We start from the raw sequence: 23,600 nt of genomic DNA, 5'->3' as shown, positions 1-23,600 counted from the left end.
GTGTCTTGTATTTTGATCATTTTTGCTTATCCCGGAGTTCAGTTTTAAGTACATTAAGGAGAGAGGACAACATCATTGAATGTTGGAATGAGATCAGACAGTCGACGCTTACAATGATGGGTCCTCTGTTCTCTGCCATGACTCTTTAGCCCTCTCTGTCCCCATCACCACAACTGGTTATAGGTCACTCATACCTGTGTAGCCTAAACATTAATATTCTACCGCTCTATGAAGGTACACAGAAAAACAGACCGCAAGCAACTTGTGTAAGTAAAGGGTAAGCAAATGCAATGCATAAAACAAATAATCAGAATATGCTAGATAAACCGACGGGCAGGTTAGTCTCACCTACAGCCATTAACTTTGTGCTGCAATTAGGCTCAGCCACATGACACTAGTCCATATAGTATCAATAAAAATAGCATCAACTGTGAAAGCATTAATTTCATAGAAGAAACCTCACTGTATTTCTAAGCAATATATACTCAAGCAATGTTCCTAAGTGCATTATATACATACACCCCCAATAGTGGGTGTGTGTATATGTTACTGGCAAAGAGGTTCCCCTAGAGGTGACTTTAAAGTACTGGTGCCTAATTGTCAATGTTGGCCAGCTTCCATTGGGGCCCTTCTGTCGGTGGTGCACATGTAGCTGTCCCTTTAAGACTGTACACAAGGGGTGGCCGATAGGCTGTTGATTTGAGGCAATCTTGGTAAGTATTAACTGTGGGCAACAATGGGTTAAGGTCAATAGTTCCACTCCTGGTATGCAACAGATCGGGTCTAGTCTGCTTAGCGATTAGTTGTCCCAGAAGTCTCATTTCACACGATTGGCCCCTCACAGTCAGGTCCTCATGATCAGGTCCTCTCTGGGGTGATAACACACAGTAACAGGTCTCCTCAAGGCACAGCAGCTCTCTCTGTAACTCCATCTTTCTCTCTAGTCCTCGCAGACTCTGTCCTTACAAATGCCAGGCACAGACCACAGCACAGATCTGCCTCTGTTTACTCCCCCCACACTTTTCACCTGGTGATTTTGTCAGTAAATCTGTTATTTTTGAACAGACTGTCCTGCTTGAGGGATAGGACAAACCATTTATCACTAACTTAGTGTGTTTACAATGGCCAGCCTTTATTTATTTATTTATGTAAAACATTAATCCCAAAAGAAAAAAGCTGTAACTTACTAAAAAAGTGTTAGCTGGAGTTTGGCTTCAATTTGTTAGAGTAAATCTACTAGACAAAATTATCCTTAGTAGGTTTTCTTGATTTTATTTTATTTATTTACTCAATCATTTATTTTATTTTAATTTTATTATTATTTGTTTTATTATTATTATTTAGTTTTATGTTATTTATTTTGACTAATTATCATTCATTAAAGGAAATTTGTTGTTTTGCTCATCCATTGGTTACAGTGCTTTCTGAGTTCCTTATTAAGTGTGCAGATCAGAAGACCAACCTTCAATTTGACCCAATTTTCTGGATGTTTATTCTGGGTCAGTGACTCAAAAAATAGAAAAAGAATTGCCCCCCTTTAAAATAATCCCATTTTGTTGCTTTGCAGCCTGAAACACAGTTTTTGTTTTATCCAGCTGTATTTACTCAGTGCAACTTATAATGTCCAAGTGAAAGATACATGTCAGAAAAAAATAAAAAACAGAATTATTGAGTTGGAAAAAGGATCACCCTCTCCTAAAAATGACCTGGAGCATTTCAGTCCCTGGTAGTGCAACTGAAGCAAACAATCAACTATGGTTGGGAGGCACTGTCACTTGGATCTAAGTTGTGGACAGGCGCAAGTAAGGAGATGTATACAAAAAAAAATCAAAGGCTTTATCAATGCCTAGAGGCACGGCGAAGTCTATTATTAAGAAGTGGGAGGTATTCAGTACAACACAGACCCTCCTTGGATCAGGACGTCGCTCCAAACTGAATGAATGAGTGAGAAGGATACTGGTCAGAGAGGCTTCCAAGAGGCCTACAGCAACTCTGAAGCAGTCGCAGGAATTTATGACAAAGAGTGGTTATTGTGTTCATGTGACAAGTATATCACAAATTCTCAACAAATGTTACTAGTTAGAAAAGGCCACATGCAGTCATGACTGAGGTTTGCCAAAACGCACCTTGAAGATTCTGAAGCCACATGGAATAGGTGTTATTGTCAGATGAGACTAACATTGAATTATTTGGCCTCAACACCAAATGATGTCTGGCGGAAATTCAATACAGCTCACCATCCAAATAACACAATGCATGGAGGTGGTAATATCCTGTTATGGGGGTGTTTCTCTGCAGCAGGGACTGGAGCACTTGTCAGGATAGAATGAAAATGGATGGGGCAAAATATCATCAAATTCAGCCCTCTGCCAGAAAGTTGTCAATGGGAAGAGGGTTTACCTTACAACATGACAATGACCCGAAGCACACAGCAAAAATGACCACACAGTGGTTGAAGGAGAAAAGTGAATGTCCTTACATGGCCTAGTCAGAGCCCAGACCTAAACCCCATTGAATTCGGTGGAATGACTTGAACACTGCAATCCACAAACGGTCACCATCAAATTTAACTGAATTTGAGCAGTTCTGCAAAGAAGAGTGTGCAAATATAAGTCTAGATGTACAAAGTTAGTAGAGACAAATCCCAACAAACTAAAGGCTGGAATTAAAGGAAGAGGTGGTTCAACAAAATACTGAAACAAGGGGGTGATCCTTTTTCCTAATCAGTAATTCTGTTTTTTAATTTTAATTTTTTTTTCTGACATGTTGGTGTTATATCTTTCACTTGGATCTTATAGAGTAAACACAGCTGGATAAAACAAAAAAAATGTGTCTGTCTTCATTTCAGGCTGCAAAGCAACACAATGTCATTATTTTAAAGGGCACAATTGTTTTCTATAACCACTGTATATATAAAAGCATCTATATTATAATTATAATAAAAAATTATATATAACAATAAAGATAAAATATTTTTTTTGGGGGGGGGGGGTATTTAAGAGGGGTTATTTTTGGGAATTGTTTTGTGTGTTTTTGAACTTTTGTTGTATTATGAAAAAAGTTAATAAAATGTATTTGATTGAAAAATAATTAATATCTCAATGACTACAGCTTTTTTATTTTAACATAAATTATACAGTATATACAGCGTATTAAGATGTCATGTACTGTATAATCATGGCTGCTGAGCCCTGACCATTGTGGTCAGTGTGTACGTCCCTCCATCATCCACAGCCCTCTTCTGTGCTCTCCTCTCTCCCCCTCCCTCTCTGCCTGTCAGCTCTGTGTTCTGTGTTTCTGTGTCTCCCCCCCCCGCTATTAGCAGAAATAAAAAATTATAAATGGTCACTGCCAGCCCCTCTATTATAGGCAGGCATAGCCAGGGCCGTCTTTATTATTGAGTGGACCCTGGGCAAACATTTTCTTGCCCCCCCCCCCCCATGCAATTTCGCTCTCCACCTGCTCTGAGACATACAATAAATAGCAGCTAGACTCAAAATCAGTTTACTGAATCAGATCAGGCAACAATTGTGATCGGTTGCCAAAGGTTACAGTATGTCAATACTGCTCACTGACTGGCTGCTAGAGGTTACAGCACACATTATGGCTCACTGATTATTTGATAGAGGTTAAAGCACATGACTTCTGCTTGTTGATTGGGTGCTAGAGATTACTGTACATCAATACTGCTCACTGATTGGTTGCCAAAGGTTACTGGACATACGTACCACTCACCAAATGGTTGCTAGAGGTTATTGCACAATATTATTGCTTGCTGATTGGTTGCTAGAGGTTACTGCATATCCTTACAGCTCAATGATTGGTTGCATGAGGTTAGTGCACATCATTACTGCTCACTGATTGGTTGCCAAAGGTTATAGCACATTATGTCCTCACTGCCTGCACACCATGAACTGGGGAGGTGAGGGGGCCCATCAAAAGACAGAAAACTCCTGGGGATCCTAGGACTCCTGGGATCAGGGGCAATGTTTGGGGAGGGGGATGTGATCAGTGGCAGTGGTGGGGGGAAGGGATTAGTTAATAGGCAGTACACTGTGGCAAATTGTGAATCATGTAAAGCAAATATGGAAATCTTTGGCAAGTACAGTATATACTGTACTGCAGGATTCTATACTGACCACCAATGCAATGGGCAATGTTTACTGACTACCAATGTGAGGGGGAATTTGCACTTACCACCATGTAACGGGGGATTTTACACCACCCACCAATATAAAGAGGGATTTCTACGCTGACACCAATGTAATAGGAGCATTTGCACCAACCACCAGTGTAAGGAGGAATATACAATGACCTGCAATGAGCACCAATGTTAGGGGGGATTTACACTGACCACCAATATAAAGGGGGATTTACACTGACCACCAATATAAAGGGTTTTACACTGACCACCAATATAAAGGGGGATTTACACTGACCACCAGTGTAAGGGCAATTCTGCACTTAACACCAATGTGAAGGAAAATGTACACTAATTACCAATGTAATGAACAATTTACACTGACAACCAATATAATGGGGAATTTTACATCAACAACCAATAAAGGGAATTTCTACACTGGACACCAATGCAAGGGGATTTACACTCACCACCAATTTAAAGGGGGCTTCTACATGGACCACCAATGTAAGGGAGGATTTGAAACTGACCACAAATGCAAGTTTGGAATTTTTTTACCGATGACCAATATAAAGAGGAGTTTCTACACTGACCACTAATGTAATGGGGATTTACACTAACCACTAATGTAATAGAAGCATTCACAGTAACCACCAATGTAAAGAGGGATTTACACTGACCACCAATGTAAGGGGGACCTTTACACTGGCCACTAGTGTGAATGAAAGGACTGTACACCAAGCCCCAATGTAATGAGAAGATTTCCACCGACCACCAATGTAACTGAGACATTTAGCCTGCGTTCACATTTGTGTGTGTTGGGAACGCATGCAAAATCGCTTTCCTGACACCACAGAAACGTCCTGCCCTTTAGCAGATGCACAGCAGTGCCATTATTGTTAATGATACCCTCACGCATCTGCTGAGATATGCGTATTCACATGCACCAAAATTCAGGCTGCTGTGGCACCATGTTATTTTGAAAAAGTGTTCCACCTTCAATTTTCTTACCTTTTAAGAACAGGCTGATGTTAGGCTTAATGACCACAGTTGCAGGCATGACTTTCCAGCATGCTCCTTTACCTCCCCAGTGGACAGCATTCAGCAGAAGTGATGGTGAATATGACCTCAGGGGGGCATGATATACATATGAATGTTGCCTCTATTTACATATCAATGCTGTCGGTCCACGGGTATTTCCATATCAATGTCGCCTCTATTTACATATTAATGCAGGTTATTTACATGTAAACACAGGGTCTGCAGGTGAGCCATCTGTACATGGCAATAGGACAGAGCTGAGCAGCATTAGTAACAGAACTTTACACTGAGATATTGGGACACAGCACGGGACTAAAACTTCAAGGGAAAAGGGAATTTAAATAGGGATAATTGTCAAATATGAGGCAGCTGCTTTGGGCCCCACAACAATGATAGGGCCCAGGGCAGCTGCCCCTTTTGCCCTGCCTTAAAACGGTCCTGGGCATAGCACACTGTATAAGTCTTTATAAAAACGAGGCATACCTTTTAGGAGCTCTCTTCAGGCCAGTCACGTGGCTCGCAGCCAGTCTCCGGGGCTACTGCAGGAGGGGCTAGGAGGCCATGTGACCTCCCCGGCTGATGTCAGAGGGAGATCTTAGCTCCTCCTGCAGTAGCCATGTATTGGAGCTGTACAGCGGCCACAAGTCACGTGATCAGCCTGAAGATCGCTCTAAAAAAAGGTATTTACATGCCTCGTTTTTATAAAAGACTTACACAGTGTGCTATGCCTGTCTATAATAGAGGGGCTGGCAGTGATTTATACTTTTGGGTTAACAAACACTTTAAACTCCTTCAGCTCTTTTGCTATCAGAGAAGTCACAGGAAGCTCTAGTGGTCACAGTTCAATAGGTTACATATCGCTATGCATTACAAGATATATTTTCACTACAGGCAACAGGAAAAGCTTGCAAACCCCTTGTATATTCCCCAGAATACTTTGATAAGAGTACACATACAAAATAAACATGCAATGGCTTAAAGTATATGTAAATCCAAGCAATAAAAAAATGGTGATGTCATTTCAAAAGTCATTGACAATATTACAATATTGTACCGCTATTGCCAATAATATATATATATATATATATATATATATATATATATATATATATATACACACACACACAGGGGGCATTCAAGACAAACCCAGGACTTTTAATTTTACCGGTATAAAAAGGGATGCTAGTGTGGTGGTACTACCATTCTGTTCATCTGCTGGAACCAGGAGAAGTCTCTCTGTATCAACTACTAGTCCCACAAGTCAAAGGTCTTATTCTTTGTAAGTTGTGGCCTATTGCCATTGACAAGTTGCTATTCAGGATGCTGTTTGTAACCTAAATATCAGGTAAATACAGTTCCCCGGCCTTTGAAGCTCTCATGCAACAGGATTACATTAAATAATAATAATTCTAATTATAGTAATAAGCTATTATAATGAGCAAAGGGAAGATGGAGGAAGAGTGACAGAAGACAGATAAGGTGACAGGATGCAGGCCTGGGAAAGGAGCCACAATCTGGTGCAAGACCAGAGGGGTCACAAGTGTTTATATGGTGGGGTGAAGGAACTTAGAACAGCTATCTTTTCTTAAATGAACCTGAATACAGTAAAGAAAATTAACTCTTTGCCACTCTGGGATGTATAACTCTGATCACAAATAGATAGATCTATGCGGTGTATGTAAGAGCTGCCTGTGCTTAGGACAAATAGCGAGAACCTGGACTGTTTCTCCTGATTACTGCACAAGCTCAGTGAAGAGGTATTTACTTTGATAAAAATGAATAGCTGGATGATCAGTTTAAAGAGGAACTAAACTGAAGAAGCTAAGCTAATGTGGTCTCCCTGCAGATCATCTTGCCCTGTGACTGATGAGAGGCATAGGCCTAAATCCATAACCATACATATTATGTAATCTTGGCCAACAATGACCTGGAGCCTGGAAGTTGGAAGGGAAAAGGCAGCAGCTTTACTGACTTACCAACATAACAACAACCAGTGCCAGTCACAATAATACTGTGAGCACACCTGCACAGTGACCTAATAAGAGCATCCTTACCACGAGTGCCAGGTAGACATTAGACTAGCCCAAAAAATCCACTTGTGGGTCTAGCCCACTAAAGTAACTTTAACCATTGGCAAACCTACAATAACGCTGTTGCAAACATCATCAAGAGAGGAATTGGTTGGTGGGTATTCAAACCTTGCGAGGGCTGAAGGTCTTCAGGTCAGTGGTGCTTGTCTCAGTGTAGCCTTTACTGGAGTTCAGGCTCAACTCTTTCACCCAATGCCCTATTGGACATTCACAATGGAGCTATGTTATCGTTAACTCCCACTTAACTGAATCATTCATACTTACAAAGAAGAGGCTGCCAATATTAGTACCACATGCAAAATTACTACATTGAAATGGGAAATGGGGAAGGGAAAGAAGGCGGACTTTACTCTTACCAGGGAAACCACAACAGAGTAAAAATTACAAATGCTTTTCTGAATAGTTAAAAAACATGCAGAATGAAAGCACCATAGGGCAAGGTGTCCCTAGTATATATCATATCTCTCTCTACAAGGTGTTAGTCCAAAGAAAACGTTAAACGCATTTCACAGGAGCGCTTCTTCATTACTTTTTTCACCTTTTGATGATTGTCATGATGAAATGCAAGTTACAATATGGATATCTAAAAAACACAACAAAAATCCGCGCTTAGGAGTAAAGAACTGCAGCCTCCCTAATATGGAACACCACCTAAGTGAGGTCCTGAAACAATAAAGAAACTACTTCAGGGAAAATGGCGCTGTTCACTAGTTGATTATATGTGCTTCCACTGCACTACTTCAATATTACCAACTCTCAGTTTAAAGTGAATAGTGCTTTAAATAAATATACATAAAAAAGAAAAGAGAAAAAAGGATGAAAAATATATATAGGTATATATAAAAATATATATGTACATGAAAAATATAAATCTAATTATATACAGTGATCATATAGCACAACACAAATAATAAAGTGTTACGTGCTTAATATTACGTGACTCAATTGCTAAAAATGATGTGACCTGTAAACCAGAATAAACAAGTTTAAAAACCAATACACATTTCATGCTTCTAAACAAAAACAAAATATTAATGATAGTGACAGATACTAGTATCAAAGTGATGAGTCCCAACAAAAATATGTAATCTGCAAGTGTGTACAACTGTACACTATTGAATAACTATCTTTGAACGGTGATCCATGCACAAAATTGAAACAGAAGTGACTTCCAGTGCTCCCCACTTCCTCCACATCACCTACTTGTGCTTGCACTCACCAGAGCGCCTCACCCCTGCAGGGGTAACAGGAGTAATAGTAACATTCCGGTGGTGATGTCCCCTTTAAGCATGTTATCCCACAGTTTAGTACCGCTGCATTCCACCTCGCAAAGGTATCTTGTAGGATGAAGTAGACCACCACCCCCATTATCTTATATATGTCTGTGTCTGATCAACATATAGAGCATCACCCTAGTAATAGAATCAACTCATTGATGTTGGTGGGGAAGAACGGAGAGATCATGGAGATATACAAAACACTATGGCAGAAGTGTACAGGGATCAGCTGACGCGTTTCACACTCACAACGAGTGCTTACTCATATTATTTTTGGCATTTCTATTCTTTTACCGATACATCCAATCTGCATTCGCTCCTGACGAGTGGCATTATGTCCACGAATGCGTAGAGCTTCCATACGATGCTACATCACAGTAACCATGTGCAATATTTGAATTTTATTACTTTTTTATCATAATGAATTATTCCCACCATTACCATTGTGTTTATATATTACCATGTTTGTTTGCTCTGGGTATACACACTGCAGGTCCAATACTACGTGTATCATGTTATTATTGTGTACATTATTTGTACTATTTGGATGATGTTTATTGTGACTGGTTTATATATATATATATATTTCTTTACTATTTTATGTGCATGTGTGCTCAGATGTAATAAACAATCATTATTATTATTATATAATCATTGGGTTGTTCATTTTCGTTATGTGCTTCATACAAAGTCACACTACCCCCCCCCCCTTCTTTTAATATATACCAGGGACGGACTCATATGAATTTCATAGTCATGACCTCATCTAAAGTCCCAACCTCTTCCTCCTTTGTTTCTTAGAGACACAAGAGAAAAGTAAAAAAGGAAGTTTTTTTAAATGTAAAAAGTGGTGAGCAGAACAGGTGCCCCCAATGGAAATTGCCCCCTCACCCTCTTGTTCTGGTGATAAGTGTTAAGCTGGTCATACGCTAGTAGAAATTTATTCTAAATATTTTCTTTTAAGAACATTTTTTGGATATTTCAGTTGTCAGTGGGGTCAAATTGACGCTCATTTTCTATCACATTGCAGAGAAAATTTGAAGGAGCAGGATGGAAAACTTTTCTTGAATGAAAGAATTACAGTGTACATTCACTATATTACCAAAAGTATTGGGATGCCCACCTTTACACATACATGAACTTTAATGGCATCCCAGTCTTAGTCCATAGGGTCCAATATTGAGTTGGCCCACCCTTGGTAGCTATAACAGCTTCAACTCTTCTGGGAAAGTGTGTCTATGGGAATGTTTGATTATTCTTCCAAAAGTGCATTTGTGAGGTCAGACACTGATGTTGGATGAGAAGGCCTGGCTCGCAGTCTCTGTTCTAATTCATTCCAAAGGTTTCTGCATACCAAGACAATTTGGACAATTTCATGCTCCCAACTTTGTAGAAACAGTTTATGAATGGCCCCTTCCTGTTCCAACATGACTGTGCACCAGTCCACAAAGCAGGATCCATAGAGACATGGATGAGAGAGTTTGGGGTGGAGAAACTTGACTGGCCTGCACAGAGTCCTGACCTCAACCCAATAGAACATCTTTGGGATGAATTAGAGCAGAGACTGCAAACTAGGCCTTCACATCCAACATCAGTGCCTGACCTCACAAATGTGCTTTTGGAAGAATGGTCAAACATTCCCATAGACACACTCCTAAACCTTGTGGACAGCCTTCCCAGAAGAGTTGAAGTTGTTAAAGCTGTAAAGGGTGGGCCAACTCAATATTGAACCCTACGGACCAAGACTCGGATGCCATTAAAGTTCATGTGCGTGTAAAGGCAGACGTCTCAATATATTTGGTAATATAGTGCATATTGCTTTTGGTAGTTAAAGGCCATTGATTTCAAAATCAATTGGTAAAAGCAATTGAAATGTTTAAGTACAATGTTATGTTAATGTTGAATGTTATAGATCGAGTTATCAAATTTACAGAGAATGTTTGTACAAATGCTCGTATGAACGTTCTACGCTTTGTCAACGTATTTACTTTTAATTTAAAGTGTTTGTAAAGTCTCGTTTTTTTCCCTATAAAAATAACAAACATGTTATACTTACCTGCTCTGTTGCAGTGGATTTGCACAGAGCAGCCGGGATCCTCCTCTTCTGTGATCCTGGCCCCTCCCTCCTGTTCAGTGCCCCCTATGGGGGCACCCGAGCCGAGTCACAGCTCCCTGTGTCCATTCAGACAAGAAGCCCCGACCCGGCCCCGCCCCCTCTCTCTCCTGATTGATTGACAGCAGTGGGAGCCAATGGCACCTCTAATGTGTCTCAGCCAATCAGAAAGGAGAATCTGGACGGGTGAGACACTCGTGGACATCGCTGTACAAAGAGAGACCTCAGGTAAGTGTTAAGGGAGGCTGCTGCATACAGAAGGCTTTACAACCCCTTTAACCGCTTTCCAACCAGCCGCCGTCATTATCCTGCAGCAGGTCGGCATGATCCCGCGAGCCGTCGTAGCTATACATCGGCTCACGGGATCAGGATAGCAGGCGCACACGTGCCCGCTGCACTGAGGGGTGCTGATGCTCCTGGCCGACGGACGCGATGACCGCCAGCCACGAGCGATCGTGGGCACGAGAGGCAGAACAGGGAAGTGTGTGTAAACACGCAAATCCCTGCTCTGTTCTGTGAGGAGAGACAGATCGTGAGTTCCTAATAGCTAGGAACCACGATCTGTCACTTCCTCTAGGTCAATCCCCTCCCCCTCCATTTAGAAACACACAGTCAGGAAACACAGTTAACCCCTTGATCACCCCTAGTGTTAACCCCTTCCCTGCCAGTAACATTTTTACAGTAATCAGTGCATTTTTATAGCACTGATCGCTGTATAAATGCCAATGATCCCAAAAATGTGTCAAAAGTGTCTGATGTGTCCGCCATAATGTCGCAGTCCTGAAAAAAATCGCAGATCGCCGCCATTACTAGTAAAAGAATAATAATAATAAAAATGCTATAAATCTATCCCCTATTTTGTAGAGGATATAACTTTTGCGCAAACCAATCAATATACACTTATTGTGATTTTTTTTAACAAAAATATGTAGAAGAATACGTATCGGCCTAAACTGAGAAAAAATGTGTTCATTTTTTTTTTTAAAAATGAGGAAATTTATTATAGCAAAAAGTACAAAATATTGTGTATTTTTCAAAAGTGTCGCTCTTTTTTTGTTTATAGCGCAAAAAATAAAAACTGCAGAGGTGATCAAATACCACCAAAAGAAAGCTCTATTTGTGGGAAAAAAAGGATGTCAATTTTGTTTGGGTACAACGTCGCACAACCGCGCAATTGTCAGTTAAAGCGACGCAGTGCTGAATCGCAAAAATGGCCTAGTCATTCAGCAGTCAAATCTTCCAGGGCTGAAGTGGTTAATTTAATATCATTTAAAATAAATTAATTTAGTATTTTAACTTATCAAATTTACTGAGAATTTCTGTACAAATGCTGGTTTGAACATTGTTTCGTATGACCAACAATTTTCCTTTCTGATCTCCTGCGATCTGTGTGACAATCGTCCCCAGAGGGTTCACAGACAGCAAAAAAAACATTCACTTTTAACTGTAGTGAAATGAAAATTTGAAGGAGCGGGGTGGAAAACTTTTCTCGATTTTCTAACTGCGTATGCTTTTTGGTTGAGAATGTCCATTCATTCCAAAAATCAAATGTTCAAAGTAATTAAGATTTGAAAATTACGTTTAAACAACTCATTAAAGCGGAGTTTCGCCACAATTTTTTTTTTAAAGTTAGCAGATACAAATACTACAGCGGCTGACTATGGACACTTACCAGTCCAGGGCGCCTGCAATGTCCTCACCCGAAGCCGACCCATCCCTCGGCTCCCAGGTGGAGGCGCCGCCATCTTGGGTAAGGGAATCATGAAGTGAAGCCTTGCCGGCTTCACAGCCTGGTTCCCTACTGAGCATGCGCGAGTCACGCTGCGTGTCTTCACTGGTCCCTGCTGTCTTCTGGGACCTGTGTGTCTCCCAGAAGATAGCTGGGGGATGGACATGGCGTAGATCACCACAGAGCCTGCGGTGATCTATGCCCGGAAGTGGGAGCAAATACCTGGATTAGACAGGTGTCTGCTCCCCCCTCCCCCCTGAAATGTGACACCGGAGGGGGGGGGGGTATCCGATCAGCAGAAGTTCCATTTTTGGGTGGAACTCTGCTTTAAGTCATCAAATGTACTGAGAATTTTCATGTGTGTGAACATTTGTTCCAAAATCTACTAGTGTATGACCAGCTTAACATTTTTATAATAATCTTTTTTTGTCCTTTTTTTTTTATAACATTTTTATTTTCCAATCTCTTTCTATCTATGTGACAGCGGTCCCCCAGTAAGGACACAGACAGCAATAAAAAAAAAACTTGACAGGGGTTCTAATCCTACGATAGGCTACTCAAAATGAAATAACAGTTTAGCTTATACACACATACACTTCAATCTGACACTAAAGACTAGTCAGTGGCTCGGTGCTTAGCTCCAGATCTCTCTCTTATGGTTCAATGCCTTGAAGAAAGCCGAAAAAGTGTGAGAAAAAGAAAGAAAATAAATGGAAAGTTCTATATAATCCTTCCAGCAAAAGAGTCTGTGTACAGAAAGGTGGCCAAAATAAAATAAAAAACAGAATGAAGAAGTAAAGCCCTTACCAGCGGAACGTTCGGTCGCTGTGTCTTGCCCGATGCTCGGTGTGCGGGGATGTGTTCTCAAAGTGGGAGTTGTAGACGCCGTCTCTGTGTTTATTTAGGATTGAAGGATGGGAATGGGAAGCTATTATAGATAATCCCTGAGCCAGCCCTTACTCTGCACACAAAAAAAAACAACTTTTTTTTCCTTACATGTATTGGGAAAGATGAAGGATGTGCATTTTTTATATAGATTAACCATTTCAGCACCGAAAGGTTTACCCCCCCTTCATGACCACGGCATTTTTTGGCGATACGCCACTGCATTACTTTAAGGCCTCATGCACACTGGACGTTTTTTACAGCTGCTGTTTTTGGCTTCAGATGCTTTTTTTCTACAGTCTATAAACTCTCCAGCATGTTATCCTATGAGGATTATTTACTAAAGGCAAATATACTTTGCACTACAAGTGCAAACTACAAGTGCAAAGTGCACTTGAAATTGCACTGAAAGTGCACTTGGAAGTGCAGTCGCTGTAGATCCGAGGGGGACATGCAAGGAAAATAAAAAACAGCATTTTAGGTTGCACATGATTGGATAATAAAATCAGCAGAGCTTCCCCTCGTTTCAGATCTACCCCTCAGATTTACAGCAACTGCACTTCCAAGTGCACTTTCAGTGCAATTTCAAGCACTTAGCAATTGTAGTTTGCACTTGTAGTGCAAAGTGGATTTTCGTAAATAATCCCCTATGTGTCCATGCACACATAGGGGGTTATTTACGAAAGGAAAAAACACTTTGCACTACAAGTGCAAAGTGCTTGAAATTGCACTGAAAGTGCACTTGGAAGTGCAGTCGCTGTAAATCTGAGGGGAAGATCTGAAATGAGTGTAAGCTCTGCTGATTTTATTATCCAATCATCTGCAAGCTAAAATGCTGTTTTTTATTTTCCTTGCGTGTCCCCCTCGGATCTACAGCGACTGCACTTCCAAGTGCACTTGTAGTGCAAAGTGGATTTGCCTTTAGTAAATAACCCCCATAGGCTGTTATCAACTGTTTTTGGCTGGGGCGTTTTTTTGGCTGTGAAAAACAAAACTAGTGGGTTCTAAGAGGCGTTTTTCAGTTGTAAAAACGCTCTAATGTCAAAAAAATGCAGATAAACGCTCAAAAACGCGGCTCACCAGCGTTCTTTAACGATTTTGATTCATTAAAACAAAACAAAAAACGCTAAAAAAACGCTAAAAAACACTATTGCAAAAACGTTGCAAAAAACGCCTGGCATTTTTTTAACATTAATTTAACATCCACTATGCATGAGACCTAACTGATAATTGCGCAGTAGTGGGACACTGTATCTAGATAAAATGTATGTTCTTTTTTTCCCACAAATAGAGCTATTTTTTGGTGGTATTTGATCACCTCTGTGTTTTTTATTGTTTGCGCTATAAACAAAAAAAAGACCGACAGTTTTGAAAAAAAAAAAGAAAACAATATTTTTTACTTTCTGCTATAAAACACATCCATAATGGCAGAAGGCCAATATATATTCTGCTACATATTCTTGGTAAAAAAAAATCCCAATAAGCCTATATTGATTGGTTTGCGCAAAAGTTATAGTGTCTACAAACTATGGGATCTATTTATGGAATTTTTTTTTTACTAATAATGGTGGCAATCAGCGACTTTTAGCGGGACTGTGATATTGCAGCGGACAAATCAGACACCTAACTGACACCTTTAACACTTTTTTAGGAACCAGTGACACTAATCAGTGCTAAAAATATGCACTGTCACTGTACCAATGACACTGGCAGGGAAGGGGTTAACATCTAGGGCGATCAAAGGGGTTAAGGGTGTGGCCAGCATGTGTTACTATGTACTGTGTGTGCTGCTTTTACTAAGCAATGTGCTTTGTAGGAAGAACAAAAACGCACATTGCTGCTGTCAGAAGAGAGCCCTGTGTTTGTTTACCTACTATGATGTCTGGAGCCGATCGGCGGGTGCCAGCAGCCACTGATTGGTTGGTGCTGCAGCCAATCACAGCAAAGCCGGGGTGGTAGGTAGGGCACGGGGACACTCTTTACCTTTGCGCGCGGATCACGTACTAAGTACTAGGTACGTGATCCGGAGCAGAGCGGCCACCCTGTAGTAGTATATGTGCGTTTGGCGGTCGTGAAGCCGTTAAATGTAAAAGATGTAAGCAGATTGAATGTATTTAAAGCTGAACTCCAGGCAGGTATAAAAGACACAAATGAACTTAGATTGGTAATCACTAATACAATGGAATCTTGGATTATGAGCATAATCCGTTCCAGGAGAATGCTTGTAATCCAAAGCACACACATATCAAAGCGAGTTTCCCCATAGAAGTCAATGGAAACAAAGATAATTTGTTCCACATTGACTTCTATTCTATGCAATACCGCATGTGGCCAGAGGGGGGGGTGGAAACCCTCAGAAAGGCTCGGAAACACTCGGGAAAGGAGTGTTTCTGAGTGTTTCCGAGTGATTCCGAGCATATTCGAACGTCTCTGAACAGTTCCGAGTGTCACGGCGCCCCCGCACCACTAGCCAAATGCGGAACTGCACACCACATTAGCTTGAATTCTGCTCGTTTTGCGAGACAACGCTCGCAAACCGAGCCAGGATTTTTTTTAAAAAGTTGCTCGTCTTTTAAAACCCTCATTAACAGCGTTACTCGTTAACCAAGGTTCCATTGTACGCCATTAAATATATTTTTAATATGCAAGCAGTGTAAATAACTGAATTTTATCCAGTTTCAATCTTTTTCATTCTCAGTACAGCAGAGCACAGAAAGGGTGGGGAGAAGCAGCACGAGAAGCCAGTCAGACATGCTGCAGTGCTAGAAGCATACTGATAGGAGAAGAAAGCAGAGTGATAGGGAGTAAAGCTGGGTTTGCTTTGTGCAGTCACAGGGTTAGGAGGAAACTTGTCAGTGAAAGTGAAACTGCAGAGATAGAAATCCAACTCTTTTGGCAGGTAAAACAGCATTCATCAATGTATTTCTATTGTGTGTTTCGCTATTTGCCTGGAGCATAGCTAAAGTTTAATAAATTCATAATTATAGACCTGTTAATTTGATGTTTTATAACACAGAATGTTTATTATATGTGTAAGCGTGTAAATGTTCTATAAATGATCAAAATACATTATTGGCTGTTATGAAACCAGTGAACGTGGCGGGCAAAGCTCTCCATATTGTCAATGTTATTAATACAATTTTTTGTCCACAGTCCACCTTCTTCCTGATGCTACCAGCCCAGGGCACCAGGCATGTGGTTGGGTGTCATCTTCATTTACCAAGAAGTCCAATCTTCCTGACCCACTTATAGCCACCATTGCTGTGTACCCCAACAGTTCCATTGGAGCCGCTGTAAAATACCTGGTGCTTCCAGGTATGGCATAATTCACTGCTTTGGCATTAGAAATAAAACATCAGGCCCAAAATGGCGTGAGTGACGGGGTATGCTCTGACATTGAACTTGCATAGAGTTAGAACTATGGAGGAACAGAGAGGTGGGGGAATGTGGGATAGGTAAGTGGCTTTGGTTGCTTTAAAGCTGATCTTCAGGCAAAACTTAAAATGGTTCTAAAGGCTCAATGTTTTTTACCTTCATGCATTCTATGCCCTCTGGGGATCCCCCTCCTCATTGGCTGAGTCAATCACAGCCAGTGAGACAATAAGAAGGGAAAGGGGGTGGGGACGAGCGGTGGCTCTGTGTCTGAATGGACACGCAGAGCAGTGGCTCGGGAGCGAGGAGCGCCAGCAGGAGACCCAAGAAGAGGAGGGAATGCTCTGTGCAAAACCACTGCACGAAGCAGATAAGTATAACTTGTTTGTTATTTTAAAAAAACTTGACTATAATATCACTTTAGCCCATTCAGCATTTTTTTTCTGTTTAACCACTTGCTGACCACCCTGCGTACATATACTGCAAGGCTTCTGGGTCTGGGGCGCGCGCACGCGCCGCCGGCAAACAACTCCCGATGTGATTGGATAGCACCCCCCCTCCAGTTAGAAAACACCCCCTAGGGACGCATTAAACCCTTTGATCACCCCCTGATGTTAACCCCTGAACTTTAGATAACCTTCTCAATCCTGAGAGGACCCCACAACTGGACAACCAATAGGGCATGTCTACGTCATGCAGGCTGTGGTGTGGACATCCAAAAAAGAACCCCTCCTTCTGTGCACAGAAGAAGAAAGAAGACTCAGGACTGTGAATTTAGTTAGAGTGGGTTTGGGAGAGGTTTGTGTGTAGGAAGAAGGGCAGCCAAGTTTATCTAAAAGTTGGCTAATACCCCTTTTAACAAGCTAAACTACTCTAACTTTCCCCTTCACAACCAGTTACTTCCAGGGCCACAGCCTTCTTTGTTATGATGAAAATGTCCTCAGTGCTTGCTGGACAATCTGTAACCAATGGAGGAGGCCACGGCTCTGGGATCAAGGCCTAGGTTTACTAAATAAATAAATAAATCAGAACAAGGATATTAGTTACCGTCAATGTGTCCCTTGTTCTGCTGTGTCCCGGTTTAGCAAAAATCTCCCTCCTTCAATGTCCCCCACACCGACCACTGAAATCTTCCAGATCGGAGGGGATTAATAGAACTGAGGAGCTGTGACAGGCTCTCATCAAGAGTTCAAGACTATGCCTGCTCTTTCTGTTCAGTTCCTCCATTTATAGACGCCGTACTATACCTTCCACGAATGAAACACGATCTATGAATGGAGGATGGGAGTATGATTGATCAGGCTACCCTCTCCATTCATAGATCCCGTTTCATTCATAGAAGCAGTAGTATTGGCTTTTATGAATGGAGAAGCTGGGCAAAAATGATGGGTAGAGTTGGGCACTCTTGAGTGCCTGTTACAGCTCTGTCAACTCCATTAACTCCCGTTGCACTGTTAGATTACAGCAGCAGGGGTGAGGGTCAATCAGAGGAGGACATCTAATAAAGGAGGAGGGACACATAACATTGATCATAAACAATGTTCGTTGTGCTGACTTTTTTTTTTTAACTCTGCACTCTGTACATAGTGCACCTCTGAACCCTGCACCCTGTACGTAGTGCACCTCTGAACTCTGCACCCTGTACGTAGTGCATCTCTGAACTCTGCACCCTGTACGTAGTGCATCTCTGAACTCTGCACCCTGTACGTAGTGCACCTCTGAACTCTGCACCCTGTACATAGTGCACCTCTGAACTCTGCACCCTGTACATAGTGCACCTCTGAACTCTGCACCCTGTACGTAGTGCATCTCTAAACACTGCACCCTGTACATAGTGCACCTCTGAACCCTGCACCCTGTACATAGTGCACCTCCAAACTCTGCACTCTGTACGTAGTGCACCTCTGAACTCTGTATGTAGTGCACCTCTGAACTCTGCACTCTGTACGCAGTGCACCTCTGAACCCCGCACTCTGTATGTAGTGCACCTCCAAACTCTGCACTCTGTATGTAGTGCACCTCTGGACTCTGTATGTAGTGCACCTCTGAACTCTGCACTCTGTACGCAGTGCACCTCTGAACTTTGCACTCTGTGCGTAGTGCACCTCTGAACTCTGCACTTTGTATGTAGTGCACCTCTGAACTCTGCACCCTGTACGTAGTGCACCTCTGAACTCTGCACCCTGTACATAGTGCACCTCTGAACTCTGCAGCCTGTACATAGTGCACCTCTGAACTCTGCACCCTGTACGTAGTGCACCTCTGAACTTTGCACTCTGTGCGTAGTGCACCTCTGAACTCTGCACTTTGTATGTAGTGCACCTCTGAACTCTGCACCCTGTACGTAGTGCATCTCTGAACTCTGCACCCTGTAGGTAGTGCACCTCTGAACTCTGCACCCTGTACATAGTGCACCTCTGAACTCTGCACCCTGTACATAGTGCACCTCTGAACTCTGCACCCTGTACGTAGTGCATCTCTAAACACTGCACCCTGTACATAGTGCACCTCTGAACCCTGCACCCTGTACATAGTGCACCTCCAAACTCTGCACTCTGTACGTAGTGCACCTCTGAACTCTGTATGTAGTGCACCTCTGAACTCTGCACTCTGTACACAGTGCACCTCTGAACCCTGCACTCTGTATGTAGTGCACCTCCAAACTCTGCACTCTGTACGTACTCGTAGTGCACCTCTGGACTCTGTATGTAGTGCACCTCTGAACTCTGCACTCTGTACGCAGTGCACCTCTGAACTTTGCACTCTGTGCGTAGTGCACCTCTGAACTCTGCACTCTGTACGTAGTGCACCTCTGAACTCTGCACCCTGTACATAGTGCACCTCTGAACTCTGCACCCTGTACATAGTGCACCTCTAAACTCTGTACTCTGTACGTAGTGTACCCCTGAACTCTGCACCCTGTACGTAATGCACCTCTGAACTCTGCACTTTGTACGTAGTGCACCTCTGAACTCTGCACTCTGTATGTAGTGCACCTCTAACATTTGATTTTGGAACAAATGGACTTTACCGAATGAAAACCAAATACACTGTTAGAAATTTAAGATGCATTTTCCATCCTGCTCCTTCAGGCCAGGCTCACACCTATGCGAATTAGATGTGGGTTTCACCGCATCCAATTCATATAGCAGGCGAATGTGACTGGTTCCCTATGGAGCCGGTTCACATATCTCTGTTGCGGCTGCGGAGCGCACTGCACAGAACGATGTGCATCTTTGGCTCAGTTTCAGGGCCGAATTCAGGCATAGATTCGGCCCTGATTCCTCCCTGAAATGGGGAATAGGGACGCACAGCGCTCCTGTGTGATCCACAGCCGGTTCCAGTGTAAACCCAGCCTCAAATGTATTCATCGCTGCGGATAAAAATGAATGTCGATTTGACCCCAGGAATAATTCATCAATCAAAGGCCCTTAACTACTTCCAACTTTTTGTTCACATGTAAAAATCAGTATTTTTTGCTAGAAAATAACTTAGAACCCCTAAATATTATATATTTTTTAAAGCAGGGGCCCTAGAGAATAAATTGGTGGGTTTTGCAAATTTTTATGTCACACGGTATTTGCGCAGCGTTTTTTCAAGTGCAATTTTTGGGGAAAAAATACACTTTTTTTATTTTAATTGCAAAAAACACATGTCATGCTTAAAAATTGCACACGCCCGTGCAACGGTAGCAGACGATGTAAAATTTACTATCCGTAGGCGACGCTTTAAAAGCCTTTACGGGTTACCAGTTTAGATCTACAGAAGGGGTCTAGAATTACTGTCTATGATCTGACGTTCGCGGTCAGACCTTATATATTGATGTCCAACTTTCGGCCAACAAATGTTGGATGGCAGGCTAGTAAATTTTCGGCAGACAATGGTCTGTTGTAAGATTTTAGTATCGTCTGTACAGAAGTCCGTCACACAAAAGTCCAAAGTACAAACACGCATGCTCGGAAGCAAGGATGAGCTGGAAGCGGTCGGTCTTGTAAACTAGGGTTCGTAATGGAGAAATAACATTCGTGACGTGTCAAAATATGAAATGTCGAAATGCAGCGCACATTCTCTTCTTCTTTAATGGGATAATAATAAAGCTGCTTTGCTGGTGATACTGATAGAGTTATTGCAAACTTATTTGAAAAGGCTTTTTCTAGTGATATCAAAAACAATATTATTATGCTGTTGTTTTATTTTTTGGGCAAGTTACTACAACACCATTACCCCAGTAGTTTTTAAGATCGAAGATACAACTATGTTGGTGTCCCTTGTTAATTTTACATTGTATTTTTGAAAATTTAACTGCCTACTCCCAAACTGTCATTTGAAGTAAAACACATAGCCAAGTATTATTCTACACACTTGTTTTATTGTGCATTTAAAAAAAAAAGAAAACAAATTAAATTAGAGATGCTATCTACCATCCAAGTATAAAGAACTTAACCATAAAGTGCATTCTTTGCATACAAAAAAATAGAAAAAATATATATTTATATAACAAATAAAATCATTATTCAGCAAAGCAAAACAAAAAAAAATAGTAAAGGAGGTAGGGGTGCAAATCCCCAAGACCAGCTGCCTTGTTGGAGGTCTTGTGTCCACTGACCCCCATGCTCCTGTGGTGGGTGGGGTGGGTGGGGTGGCTGTGGTGTGTGCGTTGGCTGTGGTTTTCAGCAATTTGGCCCCTCACCCCCTTGTTGAGGAGCTGCAGGATGAGTTCCTGACACCTGCTCCTTTGCTCACTGTCCATCTGCCTTACTTTATTGGCAGCCAGCACGGCAAATCCCTCAGCCTGATCTGGGTCTGTCCGGATGGCACTAGTGGCCTGGCTGAGGAAGGCAGCTGTGGCCTCCTCCAGATTCCTGCTCTTCCTGACCTTTTTAGCAGGAGGGTGTAGGGGAGGGATCTGTGACTCCATCTGGCTGCTGACTGCTGGCTCCTCCAGACTGACACTTTCCTGGGTATGAAAATGGGACATAATTAGAATCTTTTTTAGGGTTTGGTCATCAATAACACACAATTTTGATCTCCTCACTGTTACAAATTGAATGTGGAGAAATAGAAAACACTATCATTCTGACCCCATCATTTTTCATTCTCGTTCAAATCATTTTGGTCACTACTGTCTATTGATATAGAAACCACTTTGTTAAGGCAGACATATTTGAACAATAACATCTAGTTATCATCATTGTATTTTTGGATACAAATATGTTCAGCAATGCTATACCTGGGTCAAGCTGGGCTCCTCCACATCTTCATCCTGTGCAGCAGGACCTGTGTGGACCTCAGGAGCTGTGGCCTCAGCGGTTGTCGAAGGGAGCATAGACAGCGATGGCCTGGGTTCTGTCTGGTCAGTCAAAAATTGCAGGCTGTTGTAATATCACAGCCTGGGGACATATAGGTCATCTGCCAAGGACCTTGTTGAGCTCCCTTTTAAACGTACTCCTCAGGTTGAAAATTTTGTTCTTGACATAGTTGATGTCTGCCCTGGGGTACAAAGGCTTCACCAACTCGAGCAGTTTCTCCAACGCTGCCTTCCTCAATATTTTATTGGAGTAATCTCGACTCTTGACCTTCCAGAGGCAGGGCAGCTCCCAGTACAGGTCAATGAATTGTGGTAAAAAATCAGGCGCTGTAAATTTATCCGACTGCTGAGGTGCAATAAGCCCAGGTCCCATCCAACTTACCATGACCACTTAACATACCTTACCCCTTCTTCCCATCCAATAAAACCACATACAACCATTAACGTTGGAAAGGGCAAGGCCACAGCTTTATTTTAACTCAAACATACATTAGATATTTAAACCGGGCCAGTCACAGTTGCACTGTGAGCACTCAAATTCCAAAAGTAAAAGGGAGATGAAGGAGGGGCCTGTCCTTACCATAAGTGCCGGACCGGCCGTTAATCTCCCAATTACCATCAGGGCATAAAAAAGGTTGCATATTTGCTGGCAAGGTCACCAAAACCGCCACCAGCCAGTCAGTGAGCTACTGACCAGCGCCCCACCGCAGCCAGCGCTTGTTCCACCCCCCTCTGAAGTCCCAGGTTAAAGATGTCCATATCAATCTCGTTGAGATGAACACCATCCCTCCTCAGCAAGTCAGTGTTGTTCCCTTCCAGATCTCTGTGACGGACCACAACCCCCCCGATTCTCTGGACAAATTTGGACACTTGAGCATTGACCTTTCTGCGGAAATTCTCCAAACAGGGGCCAGGGACTTCCCTTGCCCATATTGAGCGAGGGACAATTTCTGACCAGACGAAAGTCATGCAGTAAACATTGCAAGGCACTGAGCAATATCGCCCTTTATTGCGGCAATTAGATCCACGGACCGGGTGTAACCAACATCATTTCCGCCGGCGTGAACAACGAGGATAACGTGACCGGACACACGGGCACGGAGCTGCCAACATTCCGTCAAGACCTGATGCCAACGCAACCCGCGCAGGCCAAGCCAGCGGATTCTTGCCACGTCGGATGAAAATCCCAGATTTTTTCCATAACTACGAATCTCAGCACGACGGGCAGCCCAGAAGATAAAGGAATTGCCCAGTATCCATACTTGAGCCGGGGAAAAACCTGAAATTTTAACACAAAAGGTGAGGGCGAACATACAGCGAGAAACGAGACGACTCCCATCTGCCCAGTCGCTGAAGTTCCGTATCAGAAAACCCCAAACCAGAAGTGGCGGTAACAGCGCCTATACGAAACGAATGAGTAGAGAAGTCGCCCGCAGGTAAGCCTAAGGCCTTGAGGCAAAAACAAAAAGTCGGCATGCACAAAAAACGTGGGGCATGGGGGGCGCCCGGAAACAAATGGAAAAGCCAGGGATACGGGGCAAAATGGGGCGCCACAGTGGTGCAGCACCACTCGGCGGCCCCTGCCCAAACTGTCGGTCTTGGATGAGCGCAACAAAACCGTGACGCTGCGCTCAGCCAAAGAAA

The 23,600-nt window shown here is 42.4% G+C and overlaps 1 protein-coding gene across 3 annotated transcripts in view; it reads right to left on the bottom strand.

Moving 5' to 3' along the window:
- Positions 1–13,311, bottom strand: part of ANGPTL6 (angiopoietin like 6) — a 39,309-nt gene extending 25,998 nt beyond the window's left edge. For all 3 annotated transcript variants that reach the window (XR_012243032.1, XM_073622533.1, XM_073622534.1), the window contains exon 1: positions 13,199–13,311. The gene's annotated coding sequence lies outside the window, so the exon portion shown is untranslated. The remainder of the gene's footprint in view (positions 1–13,198) is intronic.
- Positions 13,312–23,600: the final 10,289 nt, after the last annotated feature.

Source organism: Aquarana catesbeiana, linkage group LG03 (genome assembly GCF_042186555.1).
Source record: "Aquarana catesbeiana isolate 2022-GZ linkage group LG03, ASM4218655v1, whole genome shotgun sequence".
NCBI classification, from domain to species: domain Eukaryota; kingdom Metazoa; phylum Chordata; class Amphibia; order Anura; family Ranidae; genus Aquarana; species Aquarana catesbeiana.
Note: the sequence above shows the minus strand (reverse complement) of the source record. Positions and strands in the feature narration are given on the sequence as shown.